The sequence below is a fragment of the Ursus maritimus genome (assembly GCF_017311325.1).
Source record: "Ursus maritimus isolate PB19 chromosome X unlocalized genomic scaffold, ASM1731132v1 scaffold_X1, whole genome shotgun sequence".
In the NCBI taxonomy this organism is placed as follows: domain Eukaryota; kingdom Metazoa; phylum Chordata; class Mammalia; order Carnivora; family Ursidae; genus Ursus; species Ursus maritimus.
In genome coordinates, this window is record NW_024423319.1 from 2,100,173 (window position 1) to 2,107,197 (window position 7,025).

The window sequence follows — 7,025 nt, forward strand, 5'->3', positions numbered from 1 at the left end:
GGGGACTCCCCGGCAAGCTCATGTTTTATCTGAAAGATAGGAAGGACAGAAAGAAAACTATGGACTGATCCAGGAGAGCACACAGAGCTTTAAGGAAAGCAGCGTCAGGAAATGAAAGCCTGCAGTGGGCTCTGCATCGTGAAACATAGTAAGACCTGGGGGAAAAGTAGTTTCCTTGATGTTCTTCCGTGAGGTAAGGAAAGGGGCAGGAAGTCAAGGGTGAAGGAGGCCCTGGAATGAGAGAATGGAAACCCCAGGTGGGCGATGTAGTTTCCGCTTACACTAATGACATCGTGGCCAGAGGCTCTGGCTGTCTTTTGCTGGTGGAATTGCTGGTCCTTGAGGAGCTGCAGGGTAGGATGGATGCTGGAAGGCTGCAGATGGGCAAACATCCTGATTTCCAAAGGAGGGGGAAGGCTGGCAAAGATAGAACTAGAGTGGGAGGGTCTGACTTTGATCTCAGCCCGTGTTCTAGAAAGAATATCTTGTATCGCTTCTTGGCCTTTCGGCTAAGTGTAGTATCTGATGGTCCTCTATCTGTAAATTGGTTTTCGAGCAGGGAGATGGAGTAGGACCTTGCTCCATGCGCTCCACGCATCATTCTGGTACTGCAGTACCTCTGGGAATGGTGTGCCTCCACCTTAGAAAGCAAGCAAGCAAGAATAGCTTGTATGGTTTCAGAGAAGATAGAGGGGTCGTTGGTGACTGAGTTCATAGAGAACGAGTTCTATCAATCTTACACTGGTCTCCGTCTGTTTCGCATGCGTGGCGTTCCAGCACAGTGTTTGCCAGTCTCCCGTTGGATTTCTAGGGAGTGGATGCTGAAGCGTGGGCAGGGTGCAGGCCTCATGGTGTGTAGTCAGGTGGGATCCTCACTCCCGTGAGTGGCTGTTGCAGGGAGCTGCCCTGTCCGGGTAGAGGCTCCACCCTCAGCCTGCCTGGCACTTCTCTGCTGAGGACACTTGTGGCACGACCTGGTGAGTAGATGCAGGGAGAGGTGCCCAAGGAGGAGTCGAACAGCAGGCGGGTTAGCTACCACCGGGAATCCATGGCTGCTGGACGGGCTCACTGATGGGGATAGCTGTGTAAATGTGCGTGCAGGTTCATAGAGGGCCGCAGAGACAGGGCCTGTCAGGGACTGGGACCTACACCTAGTTCCTGCACCTTGGTAGGAGTTCACAGCAGAAGTGGAGGAGCTCCTAGCGCCCTTTGTGAAAGCTGGGGCTGCCAGGAGGGCGCTGTTAGCCCTGTCGAGCTCCGTGTCGGCCAGTGCTACCTGGAGGGCTGCATTTGGGACCCCACCTTCGGAGAGATGCTGGTAAACGGCAGTTTGCGAATTCATAGGCAGTCACGGTGGTGGATAGAGTGGTGCTTGTTCTGCTATTGTGTGGCTGGGCCGGGGGCAGGGGGTAGCCAGGCATGCCAGGTGAGTGAGCATGTTTGACTTAGTCCTCTCTCTGCGACACTGTGCAGCTAGGCATTGCAGTGTCATTCCCGCGGTTGAGTTGTTAACACTGACGGATGGTACAGTCACATCCAGTGCTAGGAGTGTTTTGACAAATGCAGAGTCAGGTAACGACATCACCACGAGGGTACAGAGCAGTTGGCAGTTTCCTTTGTCACCTGAGGAGACAGCCACAGAGAAAAGCAGTCCTTGTTTATATACCAAGCTGTTCCCAGAAGGGCGCACAGAAGTTAGGAGAAGGGAGTGAAATTTGGGCGTGCCTTTCCAGTCTGTTCTTGCAGTGCCACCCTGTCCTTTGCCCTGCTAGCCGCCTCCCCACTTTGCTGTGACCAGTCCATTTCACAAGCACATAGCACTAGGTTGAATTTTCTTTCAGACAAGTCAGACGTGACAAGTGGCTGGAGTAGCTTCTTGGGCCTGCTTGATTCAGCAGCCACGAATCTCCTACCTCTCTGTAGCTAGAAGATGTTTTGCTATGCCTGCTGCACCCTCCCATGTCCCTGTCCAGTAGTCGATCCAAAAACATGTGAGATTGGTCTCGTGCAACTTCTTAGAAAAGGAAACAGTGACCCCAGGGGTCAGTGTGGATTCATCAGTTGCCCACAAATGATCTGTTGAATCATTTATGGAATTTTCTGGAAATACATACTCCTTCCTAGTCTAGGGCTCAGGTCCTATATGGCAGCTGTGGCCCTTGAGAGACTTCTCTTTTTGCACAACGTTAGCTGTGGAAAGTTCTTGTCCAGACTTGATGTCCGCACAACCTGTACATGGCTTGCAGGAAATACTTTGAATAAAAACAAAATGATAATCTTTGTTGTTCTGATTATAAAGTTATTCCTGCTCATCGTAAAATAAATAAAGGCCCTTAAACTTCAAATAATATAGAAGTGTCAGGCACAAGAGTGAGCGCTTTGTCTCATCCCTGGAGATGGGTAATAAAGGGATGTTTCCGAATTCTTAAAGTCATGTTTTATGTAATGTGTAACTTTTCTTCCACAAGTGCCGTGGGTCTTTTTGTTCTGCTTTGACTTGCCCTTTTCACTCAATGATATGTCTTGGTGATTTTTCCATGACTCATGCAGACTTCTCTTGTTTTTAATGGTCATGTAGTGTGTCATGTGAGGGGACCATTGTGTGTTTAACTGGTTCCCTGTTCTCAGATACGTGAGGTGGCTTGAAATTTTTACTATTAAAAACCACTTTCCCACATCAGTCCTCCCTGGCATTCTGTTCCTTTTTGCCTCGTAATATTTTTAGTCGTTGGAAATGGATCAGTGTGGTGTCCTGCTCCGCTGGCGCTCTGCTGCTCTGACGGCCTGTGGCGCAGTAGCCTCAGTAGGAACTGGAGGCTTGTTGGAAATGCAGCTCCACAGACGGGCCCCCGGCCCCTGGCGAGCAGGCTCCAGGGTGAGCCCCATGCGTGTTCATGCTTGGACAGCGCCACTCCGGCACACGTGCGATGCGAGCTTTTCTGGAGGCCGGCAGCGGATGGCGCTTCTGGCCGTGTCGTGGGCTTTCACTGCCTGGGATAGGATTCCTCTAGCTAGGTCTGGATGCGGTCAGGTGCATTTCAAACACCGGAGCACTGTCTTGCTCTCCTCATTTACCTGCTTGGTTCAGAAACCGTGTATGTCTGCCCTGTAATTTTTTTTTTTAAAGATTTTATTTATTTGACGGAGAGAGGAAACACAAGCAGGGGGAGTAGGAGAGGGAGAAGCAGGCTTCCCACCGAGCAGGGAGCCCGATGCGCTTGATCCCAGAACTCCGGGATCATGACCTGAGCCGAAGGCAAACGCTTAACGACTGAGCCACCTAGGTGCCCCCTGCCCTGTAATGTTTGAAGCGCTTTCTCTCTTTCTTCGAAGAATGTCTTCTCTCACCGGTCAGCACATAGTCCTTGCCCTGTGCGGGGAGGGCTCATTCCTTGTTTGTTCTACATGTCTTCGCTTATGTGACTCTCTGAGCTTTTTTTTTTTTAATATTTTTTTATTTTTAAGTAGTCTCTACACCCAACGAGGAACTTGAACTCACAACCCCAAGATCAAGAGTCATGTGCTCTACCGACTGAGCCAGCCAGGAGCCCCTGAACCAGTAACTCTTGGTAGCTGTGTGCAAACTTGTAAAGGAATGAGCAAGAGATGTCTCTTTGTCTTTGCTGGGTCAGGTTTGGTTATATTATGACAATTGTTTTGTGGGGTCCCACTCACAGTCTTAGCTTGACGGACACGTGAGCATTACTCAAAATGAGACGGTGCTGGGTTATTGCCACAGAAGGGAGAAGACAGAGTAGTTGGGGGGGATGTGCACATGAGTAGCCCTCACTGCCCTATGCTGGAGTGATATCAGAGGGGCGCCTGCAGCAGCATGCTGTACAGAACTACACTTAGGAGGGACTCAGATTGGAAGTCAGGAGACTGGCTCCACTAGGTCAGGAGGTGGCTTTGGGTAGGCTCCTCCCCTCTGGTGCTAAGTGTTCCCTCCTGTTTAAGGGCTTATCTCTCAGACTGCAGCCATGTGGCCTCACCTCTGCGTGTGAGTGGTTTGTGTGGGTTCTGGTTCTGTTCAAAGCCAGTAAGAACTTCAGTAACCTGTGTAGTTCTGGGGGGCTTATGAATGGAGAAGGGCAGCCCAAGAAAGATGGAGTGGCCTGAGTCACACAGGCTGTAAGTGGCCATGCCCAGGCTCACGCCTAGTTCCTCTCCCCTGTTCACATACCAGCTTGTCTGCGTCGGTGTGAGCTGCCAGTACTGGGTTGTTGGTTTTCAGCCCACCTCTGACTGTAGACCAGATAGTGGGCTGTTCTGTTCCCTGAGTAGTTACTGCCTGGCTTTTGGTAGAAAGCCTCCTGTGCTATCTGTAAGCTAGAATCTACTTTCCTGCATGTCCTCATCATTAATCTCGGTTTCATGAGTCACGACTCTAATCTCTTAGATGATTCTTTGTCCCTTTTCATACATCTGAAGATGGTCATGGGGTAACATAGTCTTTGGAGGAAGATGAGGCTTGAAATAAGCAAGAAAATAAGTTGTTTGAAATGTTACTGCTACTGTAACTGCTGCTGACGTGTACCTTTGCTGCTTGTCTTTCTACAGGTTTTTACACCTCATAGCAGTTATCTCTTGCTAGATGTTCTATATACTAGGCACAAAATAATTTTTTACAGTAGTTTTGTGCAGAAGAAACGGGCTCAGAGAAGCTCAAAAGCCCTCCCAAGTCCCCAGAGCTGCCTCTTGGCGGAGCCGAGAAATCAAACTTAGAATGATGAGACCTCCATGCCTGGATTCTTTCCCCACAGAGTCTGCCCACTTCTTAGAAACCAGGTCAGGGGGGCGCCTGGGTGGCTAAGTCAGTTAAGCGTCCCGACTCTTGATCGTAGCTCAGGTCTTGATCTCAGGGTCGGGCTGTAGCTGCCATGTGGGAACTTGCATTTTCTTTCTACTGAGTTTATCGTGAGCGTCCTTCTAGGGCAACCGATCTGCCTCTCCAGCATTTTGTGTGTCTAGCCAATTGCCCACTATTGAACATTGAGCCCATCTTTCCCTGTTTTTCTGGTCATAAACAGTGGAAAACCTGCCTCGGTTGCCATTTTGTGCACACCTCAGCTAAGCCAGGTGCCTTGGAGCTCCCGGTCCTGTTTGACACATTTGCCTTTGCTGTTCCTATTTGCACACATTACACTGGCAGGCGCTGGCTCAGTCCCTGAGCTCCAGTAGGTTCCAGCTGAGTGTGGGGAGGGACAGGCCGAACAGGGTGGACGGCTCGGGAGTGGTGGGGTGGAGCGTTTTGAATGCTGGTGCCTTAGTTTGTGCCTGACCTCCATGTGGTAGAGTGCTGACTTGTTCCACGGCACTGCTCCTCGGTCAGAGTTGTGTGTTCATGTTTGGCAACAGTCAAAGGTTGGGGTAGAGCAGGAGAGCCCCGACAGAGGGAGACGAAGTTGGAGGTTGCTGGAGCAGGAGAGCTGCTAGTGGCCTGAACCAGGGCATGGTAGTGGTGGGGGGGGGCGCGAAGGGCAGGGTGGAGGGGTGCTGATGAGAGAAGGGGAGAAGCCAGCAGGAACACCAGGTTTCGAAGGCTGAGGCGCTGGTAGTTCTGCTGGGGGTGCTTACAAGGTGGCAGTGCTGGAAGGACTGTGCACTGGAGGGAAGGGAGTCAGCAAAGCTCACCGAAGGGTGGCTGTTCAGTAGGATGGCAGGGCTGTGGGCTGCAGGCAGCTTCATGAAAGGGTTGACGGATGGGTGAGAGGGAGCTGCTGGTAGCTCCACTTCCCTTGACACGGAGGGGAAAGGAAATGTGCCAGAGGGGACTGGGGTAGAGACCTAGAGATAGCAGGTTAGTGGATGTGCCAAGACTGGGGTAGAGACCTAGAGACAGCAGGTTAGTGGATGTGGGGACCACAGGGGAGGAGAACGATACTCACAAGAGGGACTGGTGGTAGTACTGGTGCCTAGCGGGGCCCACATCAGGAACATATTGGGTGAAGTGGGGTTGAGCAGTCCTCCTAATTGGAGAAGGTGGCCTTGGTCTTGAAGAATGCATCACATCTTTAAACAAGCCTGTGCTTCCCTCTACCAGTTGGCTGCAGGGAGTGGGAGCAGGGTCTGGGCTTTTTGTCCGGTCTCTGCGTGGCAGCCTTGATGTGGGCAGTTTGTTTCCTTCCTGGGTCCTTGTGCTCCTTTCTCTTTAGGCTGGGCCACCGGGTTTGAGAACTGCTGTCCCAACCCAGAAGCCTGGGGGTGCTCTGTCCTTTTTCCTTATCCCATGTGATCTTCCTGTGTGAGTCTTTTTAACTTACGGTAAAATTACACATAATGTCAAATTAACCATCTGAACCATTTTTCAGTGTCCAGGTCAGTACTGTTGAGTCTGTGTGCACTGGTGCACAGCGAAGCTCCAGAACTCTTTTCACCTTATGAAACTGAAACTGTCCCCATTCGACAGCCTAGGGCTCTGACCTCCTGAGCCTGCCTTCCTCCTCGTCCTTGGAACCTCTGCCATGGTGGCGCTGCCATTTTCCCAGCTGGGTTTCCTGATGCCGTCTTGGCTCCCCCAGCCTGTCCCCCTTGCCCCAGACAAGTGACCTTCCTGACATGGAGAACTGGCCCCACTACCTGTGCTTCCAGTGCTTTCCTGGCACTGTGGGCATAAAGACTTGATACCCAAGTCCTTCCAGATGTAATCCCTCCCTGCAGCCCTCTGCCATCTCTCCTCTGGCCTCCCCATGTCATGAACTGGCCACGTGGGTCCCCTTCCCCAACTATTTCTGTGGCCTCTGCTTGGAAACTTGTCCCCCTCCCCTGGTGGCCCAGCTAACATCACCTCTTCATGCCTCTCTGAGGTTTCTCTCCTGAGTCTGCTCTGTGAGGCTGTGCTGTTAGCCAGCCCAGAGGGCTGTCCTCCGAGGCCCCGGGCAGCCTGTGAAGTATGGTGTAGGAACCTGGGCTTGTTCCCTGTAGGCCGATCAGCTCTGTGCCAAGGTTCCAGGCACACACCGAGGGCTGCCTGAACCCTGGGGACTGAATTGGGGGTTGTAGGCAGATAGGGACAGTGTCAGGCC

General features: G+C 51.8%; 1 protein-coding gene and 1 pseudogene across 3 annotated transcripts in view; both read left to right on the top strand.

The window, feature by feature from the left end:
* Positions 1 to 7,025, top strand: part of BCAP31 (B cell receptor associated protein 31) — a 28,498-nt gene that overhangs the window by 10,051 nt on the left and 11,422 nt on the right. The gene's annotated exons all lie outside the window — the stretch shown is intronic.
* LOC121103895 lies at positions 490 to 639 on the top strand (annotated as a pseudogene).